The sequence below is a fragment of the Monodon monoceros genome, unplaced genomic scaffold, assembly GCF_005190385.1.
Source record: "Monodon monoceros isolate NGI ecotype Baffin Bay Population unplaced genomic scaffold, NGI_Narwhal_1 Super_Scaffold_18, whole genome shotgun sequence".
Taxonomy (NCBI): Eukaryota; Metazoa; Chordata; class Mammalia; order Artiodactyla; family Monodontidae; genus Monodon; species Monodon monoceros.
Window position 1 is genome coordinate 42,403,055 of NW_021703774.1, and position 19,119 is coordinate 42,422,173.

Here is a 19,119-nt window from a genome sequence, read left to right on the forward strand (position 1 = left end):
CTTAATTCTTTCCTTCACTTAATCACCAAAGTGATCTTAACTACATTTACCTCTCTACCAACTCAGCAGTTCTTACACTTGTGTGTGTGTGCGCATGAAGAATTTTAGGAAAGGAAAATGTTTAGTGATGTTAACATAAAATTTAATAAACTCAAGGAACTTTGAAGAATTCAGCAATAATTACAAATCAATTATTAACACAATGCCACACTGAAGGTCACAATTACATTCATTCGTTCAAAGAACAGCTGTTTTTTGGGGGTTTTTTTAATTTTATTTTTTGGCCTTGCATCATGCAGGATCTTAGCTCCCCGACCAGTGACTGAACCCGTGCCCCCTGCAGTGGAAGCGTGGAGCCCTAACCACTGAACCACTAGGGAATTCCCCGAAGAATAGTTTTTGAGCACTCAGCAGATGGTACAGGGAATCTGCTATGGCCAAAGCAATAGAGTTCTTGCTTTCACGGAGCTTACATTACAGTGGAGAGAGACAGACAATTAACAAATAAATAGGTAGTGATAAGTACTATAAAGAAAACAGCACATAAGTTCAGGTAGGTTGCTTTATTTAGGGAGGGCAATAAAAGCTTCAGTGATTTGTTGACAACTGAAAAGAGACTTGAAAGAATTAAAAGAGCCATGTGGGTATCAAGAGAAAGGTGTTTCAGAAAGAGGAAGAAGAGCCTGCAAGCCTTGTGAAGTAGGAGTGCTTGGAGTATTTGAGGAACAGCATGGAGCCCAGGTGGCTGGAGCAGACGAGCAAGAAGGAAACCAGTAGAAGACAAGACCAGAAAAGAAGCCATGTGCTCGGTCATCTAGGGACTTGCAGGCCATGGTGATGACTGGATTTATCCTAAATGTAGTGAAAATTCTCTCGGAGCTTTGAACAGAGGTGTGACAAGCACTGTCTACACGTTGGGGATCAGTCTACTATTTCAATTCTTACAAATTACAGCCTCAGGCATCTCTTCTCTCCAGTTTCTGATGACTTTGTAAAGAGAAGGATCTTAACGTTTGCTGATTTTATGGGGCGAGTTCAGGAAGAGGGAAAGAACAGTGGATGGAGGTCTTTAGTCCAGATGGAGGTCCAGCCTAGCATCAACAAGATTGATTTTCTTTAGGAAACTTATTGCTGATAGATTCTGCCCACTTACAAATATTTGACTTTATGTTGAGGGAGCTAATAGTAACACTCCTGATGTAAATCTGCAAAAGGAACATTTATTCTCTCTTTCCACCCCTGCTCTGGGTTACAGTGCAAAGCATTCCTGAGTGGACTGACAATGTAGAGTGCTATGCTCAAATTATTTTTTTCCCATTGTGGACTCGTTTCCCCATGTGGAAGGAAAGATGATTGATGGTATTTCCTCATTACATACTTACATCACCAAGACTTAGAGAGAAATTCTCTTCTCTAATTTCAGTAAGAATTCCCAAATGAAAGCCTCTGGTTGGCCTGGCTGGGATCACATGTTCATCCTTGGCTCAATCACTGCAGCTGAAGGAATGAATGAGTCACTCTGACAGGCCAGGTACAGATCAAGTGCCCATCCCAGCCCTGGGAGCAAATACAATAATGGGTAGCCTGAGCAGGAAGGGGAGGGGAAACCAGACAGATACAATACAGAAACATCTACTATATATGTCATACAAAATCTTTGACGATCTGAGGACTGCCTACCTCTACAGCCTTATTTCCTTCCACTTCCTAAATCAGATTATGTTCCAGAAGGGGAGCAGAGTAGTTCAGAGAGTGAGCTTTGAGGTTAGCAGAACTAGATTTGCAGCAGAAATTTGCAATTTACTGATTATATGACCTTGGGTAATTTTTGTAACCTCCCTAAGCCTTAGTCTCTTAATTTGTTAAATGTGGTAAATAATGGAACCAAAGGAAATGATACCAGAAAACACTTGGCACTGGTCTTCCAGGTAACAGGTGTGAAATTTTAGGGGGTCAGTAAAAAGTACCCATCAAAGATTTTCTATCTCACACAGAGTAAAAGCCTATTTCTCAGGTCTTTAAACTACACCACTGGCTTTCCTGGGTCTTCAGCTTCCAGATGGCATCTCATGGGACTTCTCAGCCTTTATAATTGCATGAACAAATACCTTATATCAAATTGTAATTTTGGTTAGGTTTCTTTAGAGAATCCTGACTAATACAACTGCTAATTAGACTATATACCTTATTCAGTTTTCACTAATTTTTACATACACCCATTTGCTTGTCTGTGTGTATATACTTCTATGTAATTTTAATACCATATACAAATTCATGTAACCACCATCAAAATCTACATACAGAACTACTCATACAACTTGATAGCATAAGAACAATCTGATTAAATCAATCAATGTGATACACCATATTAACAAATTGAAGAAGAAAAACCACATGATCCTCTCAGTAGATGCAGAAAAAGCTTTTGACAAATTTCATCACTCATTTATGATAACAACTCTCCAGAAAGTGGGCATAGAAGGGAAACTACCTCAACATAATAAAGGCCATATATGACAAACCCACGGCAAACATCATTCTCAATGGTGAAAAACTGAAAGCATTTCCTCTAAGATCAGGAACAAGACAAGGATGTCCACTCTCACCACTATTATTCAACATAGTTTTGGAAGTCCTAGCCATGGCAATCAGAGAAGAAAAAGAAATAAAAGGAACACAAATTGGAAAAGAAGAAGTAAAACTGTCACTGTTTGCAGATGACATGATACTATACATAGAGAATCCTAAAGATGCCACCAGAAAACTACTAGAGCTAATCAATGAATTTTGTAAAGTTGCAGGATACAAAATTAATGCACAGAAATCTCTTGCATTCCTATACACTAACAACGAAAGATCAGAAACAGAAATTAAGGAAACAATCCCATTCACCACTGCAACAAAAAGAATAAAATACCTAGGAATAAACCTACCTAAGGAGGTAAAAGACCTGTACTCAGAAAACTATAAGACACTGATGAAAGAAATTAAAGATGACACAAACAGATAGAGAGATATACCATGTTCTTGGATTTGAAGAATCAATATTGTGAAGATGACTCTACTACCCAAAGCAATCTACAGATTCAATGCAATCCCTATCAAATTACCAATGGCATTTTTTTTTACAGAACTAAAACAAAAAATCTTAAAATTTGTATGGAGACACAAAAGACCCCAAATAGCCAAAGCAGTCTTGAGGGAAAAAAACGGAGCTGGAGGACTCAGACTCCCTGACTTCAGACTATACTACAAAGCTACAGTAATCAAGACAATATGGTACTGGCACAAAAACAGTAATATAGATCAATGGAACAGGATAGAAAGCCCAGAGATAAACCCATGCACCCAGGTCAACTAATCTATGACAAAGGAGGCAAGGATATACAATGGAGAAAAGACAGTCTCTTAAATAAGTGGTGCTGGGAAAACTGGACAGCTACATGTAAAAGAATGAAATTAGAACACTCCCTAACACCATATACAAAAATAAACTCAAAATGGATTAGAGACCTAAATGTAAGACCGGACACTATAAAACTCTTAGAGGAAAACATAGGAAGAACACTCTTTGACATAAATCACAGCAAGATCTTTCTTGATCCACCTCCTAGAGTAATGGAAATAAAAACAAAAATAAGCAAATGGTACCTAATGAAACTTAAAAGCTTTTGCAAAGCAAAGGAAACTACAAACAAGATGAAAAGACAACCCTCAGAGTGGGAAAAAATATTTGCAAACAAATCAACGGACAAAGGATTAATCTCCAAAATATATAAACAGCTCATGCAGCTCAATATTAAAAAAACAAACAACCCAATCAAAAAATGGGCAGAAGACCTAAATAGACTTTTCTCCAAAGAAGACACAGATGGCCAAGAAGCACATGAAAAACTGCTCACCATCACTAATTATTAGAGAAATGCAAATCAAAATATAATGAGGTATCACCTCACACCGGTTAGAATAGGCATCAACAGAAAATCTACAAACAACAAATGCTGGAGATGGTGTGGAGAAAAGGGAACCCTCTTGCACTGTTGGTGGGCATGTAAATTGTAAAAGCAATCTAAATGTTTGTAGGCAGACGAATGGATAAAGAAGATGTGGTACATATATGCAATGGAATATGACATGGATGGATCTAGAGGCTGTCATACAGACTGAAGTAAGTCACAAAGAGAAAAACAAACATTGTATGTTAACGCATATATGTGGAACCTAGAAAAAGGGTACAGATGAACTGGTTTGCAGGGCAGAAATATAGACAGATTTAGAGAACAAACGTATGGACACCAAGGGGGGAAAGTGGGGTGGTGGTGGTGGTGGTGGTGGTGGTATGAATTGGGAGATTGGGATTGACATGTATACACTAATATGTATAAAATAGGTAACTAATAAGAACCTGCTGTATAAAAAATAAATAAAATAAAATTCAAAAATAAACACAATCTGATTAAAAACTGACAAAGGATCTGAATAGAGATTTTCTCAAGGAAGACGTACAGATGGCCAGTGTACATACGGGTACATGAAAAGGTTCTCAGCATCACTAATCATCAGGGAAATGCAAATCAAAATCACAATGAGATATCATCCCACACCAGTTAGAATGGCTATTATCAAGAAGACAAGAGATAACAAGTGTTGGCAAGGATGTAGAGAAAAGTAAAAGCTTATACATTGTTGGTGGGAATGTAAATTTCCCACCAATAATGTATAAATTTCCATAGCCACTATGGAAAACAAAAAACTAAAAATAGAACTACTATATGATCCAGAAATTCCACTTCTGGGTATTTATCTGAAAAAAATTAAAACAGTAACTCAAAAAGATATCTGCACATTTTTTTGAAACATTATTTACAGTAGCCAAGACTACTGAATGGATAAAGAAAAAATATATATATATACACATATATATTTGTTATTCAGTCATAATAAAAGGAAATCCTGTCACTTGCAACAATGTGGATGGACCTTGAAAGCATTATACAAAATGAAATAAGTTAGAGAAAGACAAATACCATATATGAGCTCACTTATATGTAAAATCTAATAAAAACCACTGACCTCATACATAAAAGGAACAGACTGATGGATTCCAGAGGCAGGGGGTGGAGGGTGTGTAAAATGGGTTAAGGTGGTCAAAAGGTACAAACTTGCAGTTATAAAATAACTATGTCCTGAGGATATAATGTGCAGCATGGTGACTATAGTTAATAATACTATATTGTATATTAAAAGTTGCTAAGAGAGTAGAGCTTAAAAGTTCTCATCACAAGAAAAAAAATTGTAACCATGTATGGTGGAAAAAAGAGATACAGAAATGTTCCACCAGCATACAGTAACTTCGCATGCTCTTCTTTTATAGTCATACCTTCCCACTCCTGTCCCAGTCCACTCATCTATTCTCCACCTTCATAGTTTTGTCATTTTGAGAATTCTATGTCAATGAAACCATGTACTATGTAACCTTTGAGACTGGCTTTTTTCACTAAGCATGAGTCCCTTGAGATCCATCCAAGTTGTTGCATGTGTCATGTGTTAACAGTTCCTTCCTTGGGCTTCCCCGGTGGCGCAGTGGTTGAGAATCCGCCTGCCAAGTCAGGGGACACAAGTTCGATTCCTGGTCCAAGAAGATCCCACATGCCACGGAGCAACTAAGCCCGTGCACCACAACTACTTAGCCTGTGCTCTAGAGTCCGCGTGCCTCAGCTACTGAAGCCCACGCGCCTAGAGCCCATGCTCCACAATGAGAAGCCACCGCAATGAGAAGCCCGTGCAGTGCAACAAAGAGTAGCCCCTGCTCACTGCAAAAGTTGCAGCAAAGACCCGATACAGCCGTGCGCAGCAGCAAAGACCCAACACAGCCAAAAATAAATAAAATAAATAAATTAAAAAAAAATAGTTCCTTCCTTTTTATTACTGAACACTATTCCATTGCTATAGATTCCACTGTACTAATGTTTCCTTAACCACTCACCCACTGAAAGACATTTCAGTTGTTTCCTCTCAAATTTATTTTTAAAGAAGTAAACATTTGCAAACCTTGGGTCTTTCACTTTTATAAATAACTTAAATCTGCCTCAGGAGTGATGATGAATTCACTGATTAAGAATTTCTGAACAAGAGGAATGCAGTCAGAGGTAGGAGCAGGTGGGTCATGAAAGCTGCTATTATTTGTAATGAGCATCACATGGGATGTCTACCTGAATAAATATGACTTTACATGGGTAACTTTTAAAAGTATCTAAGCATTAAGCAGTTGATAGCTTAATCCTAAACTGTGTCAAGTCTAAGGAGACCATAGGGGGAGGGGAACAGAGATGGTGGGCATGATGCAAAGACGGCTGGCCCAGTTGAAATGTTATACAGGAGTAAGGAGGAGGGGTGACGGGGAAAATGGTGTGCAAAGGAGTGGAGCATCACCTTTCCTGTGGTTTTGAAACAGGAAATATGACAACATGGAAGTCATTTACACTTCCCATTTCCCTCAAGTTCCCAGTGGCTGGACTGTCACTGCCACTTACTACCATGCCCCTTTGAGCCTGCTCTTATGTCTGGTGATAGCCATTTCATTATCAATTTTACAAAACCATATATGGAAAGAAAACCCACGCAAAAAGCCATGTTCTGTGCTACAACAAATTCAGAAGAATGTGTCTTCTTTTAAGTCAACTAAGTTTCTGTTCACTTGAAGTTAGTTTTAGCTCATATGGGGTGATAATTTACCCTATTCAGAACTTCTGTTGCTCTACCTGCAAAACAGGATAATTGCATCTTATCTTCCTGAAGGCAATGAAACCGGTCAAAAAGAAAATTCTTTGAATTGCTATTTTTATTATTTCATTAAAATAGTGCTGTATCTACCAAAATGTTCCACAGGAAAGAGGTTTTGTGAGGCTCTAGGTGAACAAAAATATATTTTATATGCAGTCTCTGCTCTCAATGCGCTCCCAATTTAACTCAGTGGAGAAAACAAACGTTGAAATTATAAAGCATGGAGTTATTGTAGCAATTACAAACAAATATATCATGGTTCCTTGATATTCTCTTCTTCAATAAATTTTCCTCCACTCTTCCTTAGTGGTCAATTGCCATAATCATCACCTAGATAAAGTCATCAGGCTATTAAGTCAAGCATCTTGCTCTGTGACCATATCCTTCTATTCTTCCAGATTACTTGCCTGATTAATCTGCTCCCCCTTCCCATGGGACCACTCCTGGATCCCCTTGGGCTCTCCAGTGCTTTAACAACTCTACTGTATCTCTTCTTCAGCTCCCTTTTGTCTTTTGTTCTCTGCTTTCCCGGAATAAATGGTCCATCACCTCAATAATTCTCTTGCCAAAACATTAAGCTTTCTTGTCCCTCTTTTCATTCCTTTTTTTATGGTAAAATCCCTGGAAGCAACTAAATATTCACTTTCTCCACATTTTCTCCACACTCACTCCATACTTTCCTCATGCTTTCTCGACACTTGTTCCATACTCACAGGAGACAAAGCTGGCATCCTTACAAATTCATGATTACTAAACTAAAATGTGACTTCAGTATTCCTAGGGATTCCATTGAGTTTCCTCTCCTTCCTTTCCAAGAGGGCTTTTTCACACCTTCTCTCTCTTCAAACTTCTGCCCTGGACCCATTCTTCCCCTTTCTCCCTGAAGATGACCTACCTCCACCTTAATAGAGAAAACAGAGGCCAGCATAGGTGAACTCCAACAAGTTCATCCTATCATACCTAGAAAACGTCCCTGCACCTGGGTCTACTATATACTCCTTCACTCCTATTTCAGCAAATGTGCCCTTCCTCCTATTCAAGGCCTAGCCTCAACCTGGATTCCCATCCCCTTGTTAGCCCAACACCAACCATTGTCTTTTCTTTCTCTGGTCTCTTTACCTCTTCCCATATATTAGTCCTTTCTATCAGCACTTAAACATGCATGTCCATTTCAGAACCAACCTCCTCCCTTAATCTCACTTCCTCCTTACAAGTTACCATCCTCCTTCCTCCTTTCCCATGGGGGGGGAAAAAGAATTGTTTTTTACTATGATGACTATAGTTTTTGTCTCATAGCTGTTCACTAGTGTCATCTTCCTTACGTATCCCTTTCCTAGTAAAAGACCCAGCTCTCAGCTGCAGAAGTGGGCTTATGTCCCAGAATTGACCAACTGTGGTCATTCTCTAGACTCAGCAATTAGTGATTGGCCCTGTGACCTGTGTATCTCAGGGACCAAGAAAGTAAACAGAAACTACACTGGGTATTTCAAAGAGAGAGGAATTAATCCAGGAAACTCTTTTCTTAAGTATGAGAAGGTTGAAAGAGCAAACAGGAGGTTAATAACTGCTAGATCTGCAGAAGCAAAAAAGGGATGAGGGGTAAGGATGTAGGAATTCATGGGACGAGTCCTGTAGATCTGTTGCTCCAAGTTTTAGGGGAAGACTCTCCACTACTGGGGTGTGGACTTTTGCAGAGGATATTTGTCTGGGCAGATCGCCGAATGGCCTGGAAGCTACAGCCTAGTAGGTGACGTGCTTCAGAACTGTTACTCCAACTGAAAGGGGATATGTCCTGGTAGTTGGTGGTTCCTCTAAGGAACACAATAAAAGAGGGTGCTGGGTGTTCAGAAAGGAGCCGGAATCTTGTGTCACTTTCCCCTGCTGCTGAAATGATGAGATAGGAACAGAAAAAGGGGAAGAAATTCCTTTTTTCCCACCTCTTGCCCTCTAATTTTCCTCTCATGCCTCCCATTGATAGACCCTCATAAGAAACCAGCTGACAAAGAAGTCTGAGAGATGTAGTCCCAGACCCAGCATCACAAGAAAGAATATAAAAGTTTAGAGTTGGTAAAAACCTGGAATATGACGTAAGCGAGATTCGGCTTAGAAATCCAGATCAATAGGAACCTCTTTTTCTCCTCAACTTCTGGTGCTGTGCAGGCAGCACTCTGCCAAAGAATGGCAGAATGAATCAAGCAGGAATAGGTGATTTCCAGCAGTATCTGCCCAGCTTCTAAGTCCCTGAAGTTCTGAGACGTAACAGCAAAGGAATAGGATCTCCATCAATTTTCATCTAGAGGTAGGGGAAGTTTGCCCTATAAATAAATTTTAAAGGTTCTTTTAAATAATAAATGTTTGCAGATTTTTTGTTGGTGGCCATTCTGACTGGTGTGAGGTGCTGGAGAGATTGTGGAGAAAAGGGAAACCTCTTGCACTGCTGGTAGGAATGTAAATTGATACAGCCACTATGGAGAACAGTATGGAGGTGCCTTAAAAAGCTAAAAATAGAACTACCATATGACCCAGCAATCCCACTACTGGGCATATACACTGAGAAAACCATAATTCAAAAAGTCATGTACCAAAATGTTCATTGCAGCTCTATTTACAATAGCCAGGACATGAAAGCAATCTCAGTGTCCATTGACAGAAGAATGGATAAAGAAGTTGTGGCACATATATACAATGGAATATTACTCAGCCATAAAAAGAAATGAAATTGAGTTATTTGTAGTGAGGTGGATGCACCTAGAGTCTGTCATACAGAGTGAAGTAAGTCAGAAAGAGAAAAACAAATACCGTATGCTAACACACATATAAGGAATCTATAAAAAAAAAATGGTCATGAAGAACCTAGGGGCAGGATGGGAATAAAGACGCAGACCTACTAGAGAATGGACTTGAGGACACGGAGAGGGGGAAGGGTAAGCTGGGACAAAGTGAGAGAGTGGCATGGACATATATATACTACCAAATATAAAATAGATAGCTAGTGGGAAGCAGCTGCATAGCACAGGGAGATCAGCTCAGTGCTTTGTGACCACCTAGGGGGTGGGATAGGGAGGGTGGGAGGGAGGGAGACACAAGAGGGAAGAGATATGGAGATATATGAATATGTGTGGCTGATTCACTTTGTTATGAAGCAGAAACGAGCACACCATTGTGAAGCAATTATACTCCAATAAAGATGTTAAAAATAATAATAAATGTTATGTCTTGATCATGGCAAGAAGCAGGCTTGTTCAAAGTAACAGTTACTTCAACAGCTTTGAAGAGGAGACTGGAGGAGGAAAGGTCAGGAAAGGAGACAGAGAAGCTTTTGTCAAGGAGGCAAGAGAGATCAAAACAATGTCTTAGAAGTCAAAAGCAGAGAGAGTTTCAAGAGCTGGAAAAAAATGTCCAATGTCCAATATCCAATGAATTACTGAGTGATTTGATTAGGCTAACACTAGTTGTAGCTATTGGTCCCATGCTAAATTTTGCAATCAATAATTCATTAATAAGTGCCCCCAAACCCCCAAAAAACCCTTTTAAAAACTTCTTTCTGGATTCCTGAATCAAATTGAGGGTAATATTCTTGGTTTATTTATAGTTTGCAGAATTCACTTCTCCTATTTGAAAAATCAAAGAATTAAGTTAAAGAGTGACGGGACTTCCCTGGCAGTCCAGCGGGGTGGGCATTCAATTCCTTGTCAGGGAACTAAGATCCTACATGCCGCGTGGTCTAGCCAAAAAAAAAAAAAAGGTGAGTACCAGGACTTCGCTGGTGGTCCACTGGTTAAGACTCTGTGCTTCCACAACTATAGGTCAATAAAATGGACAACCGGGAAGAAATGGACAAATTATTAGAAAAGTACAACCTTCCGAGACTGAACCAGGAATAAATACAAAATATAAACAGACCAATCACAAACACTGAAATTGAAACTGTGATTAAAAATCTTCCAACAAACAAAAGCCCAGGGCCAGATGGCTTCACAGGCGAATTCTATCAAACATTTAGAGAAGACCTGACACCTATCCTTCTCAAACTCTTCCAAAATATAGCAGAGGGAGGAACACTCCTAAACTCATTTTACGAGGCCACCATCACTCTGATACCAAAACCAAAGATGTCACAAAGAAAGAAAAATACAGGCCAATATCACTGATGAATATAGATGCAAAAATTCTCAACAGAACACTAGCAAAAAGAACCCAACAGCACATTAAAAGGATCATACACCATGATCAAGTGGGGTTTATCCCAGGAATGCAAGGATTCTTCAATATATGCAAATCAATCAATGTGATTAACCATATTAACAAATTGAAGAAGAAAAACCACATGATCATCTCAATAGGTGCAGAAAAAGCTTTCAACAAAATTCAACACCCATTTATGATAAACCCCCCCCCCAACAAAGTAGGCATAGAGGGAACTTACCTCAACATAATAAAGGCCATATATGACAAACCCACAGCCAACATAGTCCTCAATGGTGAAAAACTGAAAGCATTTCCACTAAGATCAGGAACAACACAAGGTTGTCCACTCTCACCACCATTATTCAACATTGTTTTGGAAGTTTTAGCCACAGCAATCAGAGAAGAAAAAGAAATAAAAGGAATCCAAATTGGAAAAGAAGAAATAAAACTGTCACTGTTTGCAGATGACATGATACTATACATAGAGAATCCTAAACATGCTACCAGAAAACTACTAGAGCTAATCAATGAATTTGGTAAAGTAGCAAGATACAAAATTAATGCAAAGAAATACCTTGCATTCCTATACACTAATGATGAAAAATCTGAAAGTGAAATTAAGGAAACACTCCCATTTACCATTGCAACAAAAAGAATAAAATACCTAGGAATAAACCTACCTAAGGAGACAAAAGACCTGTATGCAGAGAACTAAAAGACACTGAGGAAAGAAATTAAAGATGATACAAATAGATGGAGAGATATACCATGTTCTTGGGTTGGAAGAATCCATGTGAAAATGACTATACTACCCAAAACAATCTACAGATTCAATGCAATCCCTATCAAATTACCACTGGCACTTTTCACAGAAATAGAACAAACAATTTCACAATTTGTATGGAAACACAAAAGACCACTAATAGCCAAAGCAGTCTTGAGAAAGAAAAACGGAGCTGGAAGAATCAGGCTCCCTGACTTCAGACTACACTACAGAGCTACAGTAATCAAGACAGTATGGTACTGCCACAAAAACAGAAATATAGATCAATGGAACTGGATAGAAAGCCCAGAGATAAACCCACGCACATATGGTCACCTTATCTTTGATAAAGGAGGCAAGAATATACAATGGAGAAAAGACAGCCTCTTCAATAAATGGTGCTGGGAAAACTGGACAGCTACATATAAAACAATGAAACTAGAACACTCCCAACACCATACACAAAAATAAACTAAAAATGGATTAAAGACCTAAATGTAAGGCCAGACACTATCAAACTCTTAGAGAAAAACATAGGCAGAACACTCTATGACATAAATCACAGCAAGATCCTTTTTGACCCACCTCCTAAAGAAATGGAAATAAAAACAAAAATAAACAAATGGGATCTAATGAAACTTAAAAGCTTTTGCACAGCAAAGGAAACCATAAACAAGAAGAAAAGACAACCCTTAGAATGGGAGAAAATATTTGCAAATGAAGCAGTTGACAAAGGATTAATCTCCAAAATTTACAAGCAGCTCATGCAGCTCAATATCAAAAAAACAAACAACCCAATCCAAAAAGGGACAGAAAACATAAATAGACATTTCTCCAAAGATATACAGATTCCCAACAAATACATGAAAGAATGCTCAACATCATTAATCATTAGAGAAATGCAAATCAAAACTACAGTGAGATATCTCACACCAGTCAGAATGGTCGTCCTCAAAAAATCTACAACACTAAATGCTGGAGAGAGAGTGGGGAAAAGGGAGCCCTCTTGCCCTGTTGGTGGGAATGTAAATTGATACAGCCACTATGGAGAGCAGTATGGAGGTTCCTTACAAAACTAAAAATAGAGCTACCGTATGAGCCAGCAATCCCACTACTGGGCATATACCCTGAGGGAACCATAATTCAAAAAGAGTCATGTACCACAATGTTCATTGCAGCTCTATTTACAATAGCCAGGACATGGAAGCAACCTAAGTATCCATCGACAGATGAATGGATAAAGAAGATGTGTGACATATATACAATGGAATATTACTCAGCCATAAAAAGAAATGAAATTGAGTTATTTGCAGTAAGGTGGATGGACCTAGAGTCTGTCATATAGAGTGAAGTCAAAGAGAAAAACAAATATTGTATGCTAACACATATATATGGAATCTAAAAAAAAAAGGTCATGAAGAACCTAGGGGCAGGATGGGAATAAAGACGCAGACCTACTAGAGAATGGACTTGAGGACATGGGGAGGGGGAAGGGTAAGCTGGGACAAAGTGAGAGAGTGGCATGGACATATATACACTACCAAATGTAAAATCGATAGCTAGTGGGAAGCAGCCACATAGCTCGGTGCTTTGTGACCACCTAGAGGGGTGGGATAGGGAGGATGGGAGGGAGGGAGATGCAAGAAGGAGGAGATATGGGGATATATGTATATGTATAGCTGATTCACTCTGTTATAAAGCAGGAACTAACACACCATTGTAAAGCAGTTTTACTCCAATAAACATATTTAAAAAAAAAAAAAAAGACTGTGCTTCCATTGCAGGAGGCACTGGTTCGATCTCTGGTTGGGGAAATAAGATCCTGCACTGTGTGGCCAAAAAAAAAAGAGTGAGTGCCTAATAGATGCTATTACCCAGAGAATGCACGAAAAACAAGAACAGGGTTCAGCTTCTTTTCTGAAGGAATTTACAGGCCAGCCAGGGAGACTCTTATCTAAATTGAGGAGCTCTGCAACTTCAGCCAACTTCAGAAGAAAGTCATATATTTCATTTTGTACAGGGAATAAAAAAAATAATATTGGGAATTATTCTTTTAAAATATAAGAAAATATGAGGTCATTTTAAATTTCACACACTCTGCATTAGTTTGCTAGGGTTGCCATAACATAATACCACACACTGGGTGACTTAAATACCAGAAATTTATTATCTCACAATTCTGGAGGCTAGAATTCTAAGATCAAGGTGTCGGAAGGTTTGGTTTCTCCTGAGGCCTCTTTCCTTGGCTTGAAGATGGCCGCCTTCGGCCAGTGTCCTCGCCTGATCTTTCCTCTGTGCATCTGTGTTCTAATCTCCTCTTCTTATAAGGACTTCAGGCATACTAGTTTAGGGTCCACCCTAATGACCTCATTTTACCTTAATCACCTTAATCACCTCTTTAAAGGCTTTTACTCTAAATACCACATTCTGAGGTACTGGGGGTTAGAATTTCAACATATACATTTATTGAGATACAATTCAGGCCATAACACCTTGAAAACCTATTCTTCATAAATGCAGTGATTTGTACAGTCAGTTAGGATGATTCATAAGAGCACTAGATATTCCACATGGATAAAGATAGTTTTCTAATACAGCAAAAAAGTTATTTTTTCACATTACTTCAAACCAAAATATTAAGAAAACTGTCTAGAAGGAAATATCATCTACCTAATAAATATGAACACTTATAATGGTGTTCCCATAACTTTCAACCTGTTGACATGAATCTTCTGGTCCTGGGTTAACTCCTTTGATTTTCATGGCAACAGTTTGATGTGATATCTGCTGTTCTCATTCCAATCCAGATCCTTTAAACAAGAGCCCCAGGAGTGTGTATACTGTTCACTTTTTTACAGCCTTGCACGGCAACAGGATTTTTTTAAAAGCTCCTTTCCATGCCACTCACAAGGCCATGTAGGAGAAAAACATTTTCCACATATTCTGCTTATGTATCTTAGTAGCTGATTATACCTGTGTGTTTGTTTCCAAAACACTGCTTGTTACAGCTTGCATAACTTGGAAGCAGGTATATTATGCAAAAGTCTACATTTACATGAAAATTTGTCTCCCTTTTCCTGCAGGCATCAAGTTGCAGTGTCCTGCCCTTCAAGCCATTCATAGGCTTGAAGCCACTCATACATCATTGCCCTGGCTGAAGAACTGGCTGGTCTTAAGGCTCCCCAAGGGAAATTATGTGTCTTCTACTAGAAGGCAGGGAGGGAACCTTACACCTCTTACTCTAAGAAATTCCTTTGGAGAACTGAATGATGCTATAACCTGCCACATAGGATGAGACTGTGCCTAGAAACAGTGAAAGCCAAACAAACATGTAAACAAAATCTTTTTTAATGGCAAATCATGACACTGATTAACATCAAAAGTGAATGACTATGTAGATAGTCATTCTACCATGTACGTTTTTCTACCAGATTTCTGTTAAGTTCAAAGTTGCAAAGAGCATGAGGTTTGTACTCATTAATAAATGCTTGGAGTTCAGTTATTCAATGATGTGTATTAAAAGAAAACCCATAGAAGTGCTAGAGGCAAAGTTGAAATTCAACAACGTAATTTTAATTAGGCCATAAATCTAAATAAAAGAATACTGAGTCTCCAAATAAAAGTAGATGCCTAGGCTTCCCTGGTGGCGCAGTGGTTGAGAGTCCGCCTGCCAATGCAGGGGACACGGGTTCGTGCCCCGGTCCGGGAAGATCCCACATGCCGCGGAGCGGCTGGGTCCGTGAGCCATGGCCGCTGAGCCTGCGCGTCCGGAGCCTGTGCTCTGCAACGGGAGAGGCCCCAACAGTGAGAGGCCCACGTACCGCAAAAAAAAACAAAAACAAAAACAAAAGTAGATGCCTAAGTCAGTATTTCATTTTAATAAATATATCCTACCAAAAAAATTCCATAAAATTTTATTTGCATTTAGCCCCTTTTCAAAGTTTGCTTATATGAGTGATGAGAACGTAAGTCTAGAAATAAGATTTGTGACATCATCACTTTCCTTCCAAATTCCCAAATTAACATTATACCAAACACTAGTGTCATCTTGGACTTCAGGAAAATTACATAGCTTTTCTAGCCCTTGGTTTTCCAATCTGTGTAATGAAACTGATAATAGTACCTACTTCATAGGGTTGTTTTGAGAATTTAGTAAAATTGCACATATAAGGCAATGACCAAAGGCTGTAGCACAGAGTAAATGTCCAATAAGTGTTAGCTGCTAATGTCACTATTGTGATTATTATTATGATAATAATCTTTAATGTCATTAGTCTGTCATTATCTTTTCCTGGTAGTCTTTTTTAAAAAAAATAAATTTAGTTAGTTAGTTACTTAGTTACTGGCTGTGTTGGGTCTTCGTTGCTGCACACAGGCTTTCTCTAGTTGTGGCGAGCGGGGGCTACTCTTCGTTGCGGTGCACAAGCTTCTCCCTACGGTGGCTTCTCTTGCTGCGGAGCATGGGCTCTAGGCGCGTGGTCTTCAGTAGTTGTGGCACGTGGGCTTAGTTGCATGGGTTTAGTTGCTCCGCAGCATGTGGGATATTCCCGGACCCATGTCCCCTGCATTGGCAGGCGGATTCTTAACCACTGAACCACCAGGGAAGTCCCTAGCCTTACATTTAATACCATCTCACCTTTCAGTTTCTTCCAATATTTTCGTAATTCTTCTGCAATTTCAGCCATGAAAACTCTGAGTAATATCCAAATCATGAAAATGATGATGACAATAACTCTGATAATGAGGACAATAAAAACAAAGTCCCCGGGCTTCCCTGGTGGCGCAGTGGTTGAGAGTCCGCCTGCCGATGCAGGGGACATGGGTTTGTGTCCCGGTCCGGGAGGATCCCACATGCCGCGGAGCGGCTGGGTCCGTGAGCCATGGCCGCTGAGCCTGCGCGTCTGGAGCCTGTGCTCCACAACGGGAGAGGCCACAACAGTGAGAGGCCCGAGTACCGCAAAAAAACAAACAAACAAACAAACAAAAAGTCCCCAAAAGCTTGTTATGAGAGATCATGAGAGTTTGGAGAATCCTTAAATGGTATTATTGCCAACAAACCCCAAAATTCTTCAGTCTAGTCTTTGCCCACTCTTCCCTTCTCCCATGATTTCCACAAAGAAGAAATATGCACAAGGATCCAAGGGAAATGGCAAAAAAGTTACCATTTATTATTAAGTGGTCCTGTACTTAAATTCCAATGCAGAGATATCTGGTTAGCCAGATTAGAAAATGTGACCTGGTGAAAAGGATTACTTTAAGTGCCTTTCTCACCAGTTTAAGTATAAATCCATACCTCAGGGTATGGATTCAGGTTGATCACTTAGTACAAAAGATTAAAGAGATGAGGATGTTTTGTGGATGCTAAGAAGGGCAAAGAAGGAGAGTAGGATGGCTAGGATTACCTTTGGAGAAGATCCTTTGAAAGTTTCTGTGGCTCTTGCTTCAAGGAGCAAAAGGAAGAAGAGAGATTCACAATTAGGTGCAGGGCCTTTCAATACACCATAACCCCATCCACAGGTAGATGTGGTCCAACATGTCTGAGACTTGGATCCAATCGGATTAATATTTCTTTGGAAGGTTAGTATTTCTTTGGAAGAAGGAATAAGAGCTCCTTCTCAACTCTGTTTCCCAAATAGTGGTTCGATAACACTTTGAGCCTATAAATAAAGAGAAATTAAATGTCGGACTACAACATATCAAGAAGTGATAATTGCTCAAAAATGTTTGAAAAATAATAATGAAATTTTGAGTTCTTGACTTTTAAGTACTCTAGAAAATTATGTTTTTAGGAACTAGCTAGAAAAGGCCTAACATTTCTGAAACTATGATCTTTCCCTGGACAAACAGCTCTGGATAAAAGAAATGAATAGATTTTTAAAGATCTTGTTTATTGGTTTAGCTCTCAACTAATCAGTGAAATACAGTAATTAATCATCAATTAATATTTCTATATACACAAAGATGAAAGACTTCCTCTATGACAGCATGAAATTCAAAAGAAAGAATAGAAGTTGAATATTTTGGTGAAATCAACATATGATACCTGACAGCAGCTAAAAGACTATGAAGATAATAAACAACCAAGTGGAAAAATATCCTTCAAGGCACTTGGTCTCTTAAAATCTTCTGGCCAAACAACCACCTTAGTAGCACATAAGCAACTCTTAACTGTATCTATAATTGGCGATTTTATTCTAATCTTTTTATTTTGAACATTAGATATATTTCCAGAAGTCCTATAGACTACAAGGCATAACCCAAGATTTTCCTTGTTTAATTACAGAGAATAAGAAGAGAAGCTTTCTGTCCATTTTTGAGTTGGTCCTTGTTAGGGTTGAAACATAATGGTGTTTCACAGACTTCTGGAAATATCAGTCACATTTCAATAGTTCAAACTACTTTTATATCATAAAAGGGAACTAAAATTGGCTTAGACTCCCTCATTCATTCATCCATTCAAGATACGACCCTCAAGAATACACAGTCTATGGGGCAGAGAATTGTTATGTAAGAAGGTAATTAGTGCAATGTAAATGTAGAAAGAAGGTATTATGGGAGTAGAAAAGAGGGAACAACTCACTCTGCCTGGGGGAAGGGGAAGGAGGTGTGGGAAGGATTCAAAGAGAAGATGCAAAGCTGTTTTTAAGTGTGACTAAGACAACCGGGTGGACAAGGCAGAGTATGAGGTGTGGCAGAGGTGGAGGAGAGGGCATTCTAGGTGCAGGGAAAATCTGTACACATGCATGAAAGTATGACAAGGTATGGTATGTAGGGGGAGTTGACAATCCTTTTGGCCTAGAAATCATAAGAGAAATGAAAAAAAAATGCAAAGGAGAGAATGATGGGAGATGAAGCTAGAAAATTAAGCAGTAAACAGGTGGTAAAAATAAGCCAGAGTAAAGAGTTTGAAACTAATTCTCTGATGGTTTCTGAAGGGGGAATTACTGGCAGTTTACTTGAAGAGTATATTTTTTAAATAGAGAAAGAAGACTAATACGGAGGCCGTTATAAAGAATTCCCTGGTGGTCCAGTGGTTAGGACTCCATGCTTCCACTGCAGGGGACATGGCTTTGATCCCTGGTCCCTGGTTGGGGAACTAAGATCATGCAAGCCACGTGGAGAGCCGTGCCTCCCTCCAACCCGCCCCCCGCAAAAAAAGAGGCCATTATAAAAAATAATGTGCAACTGAACTTTGACAATGGGAATAGAGCGAAGGAAATGTCTAGGAGATAAAAGGATAGAAAAACAGATTAGATGTTGAGGATGGAGGAGAAGGAATCAATATAAGATGTATCCCTAGTATGATATTAATTAATGAATTATAGAAATACAGGGAAGACCAAATTAGTGGGGAAATCTATGAGTTCACCTTTGTATATACTGAG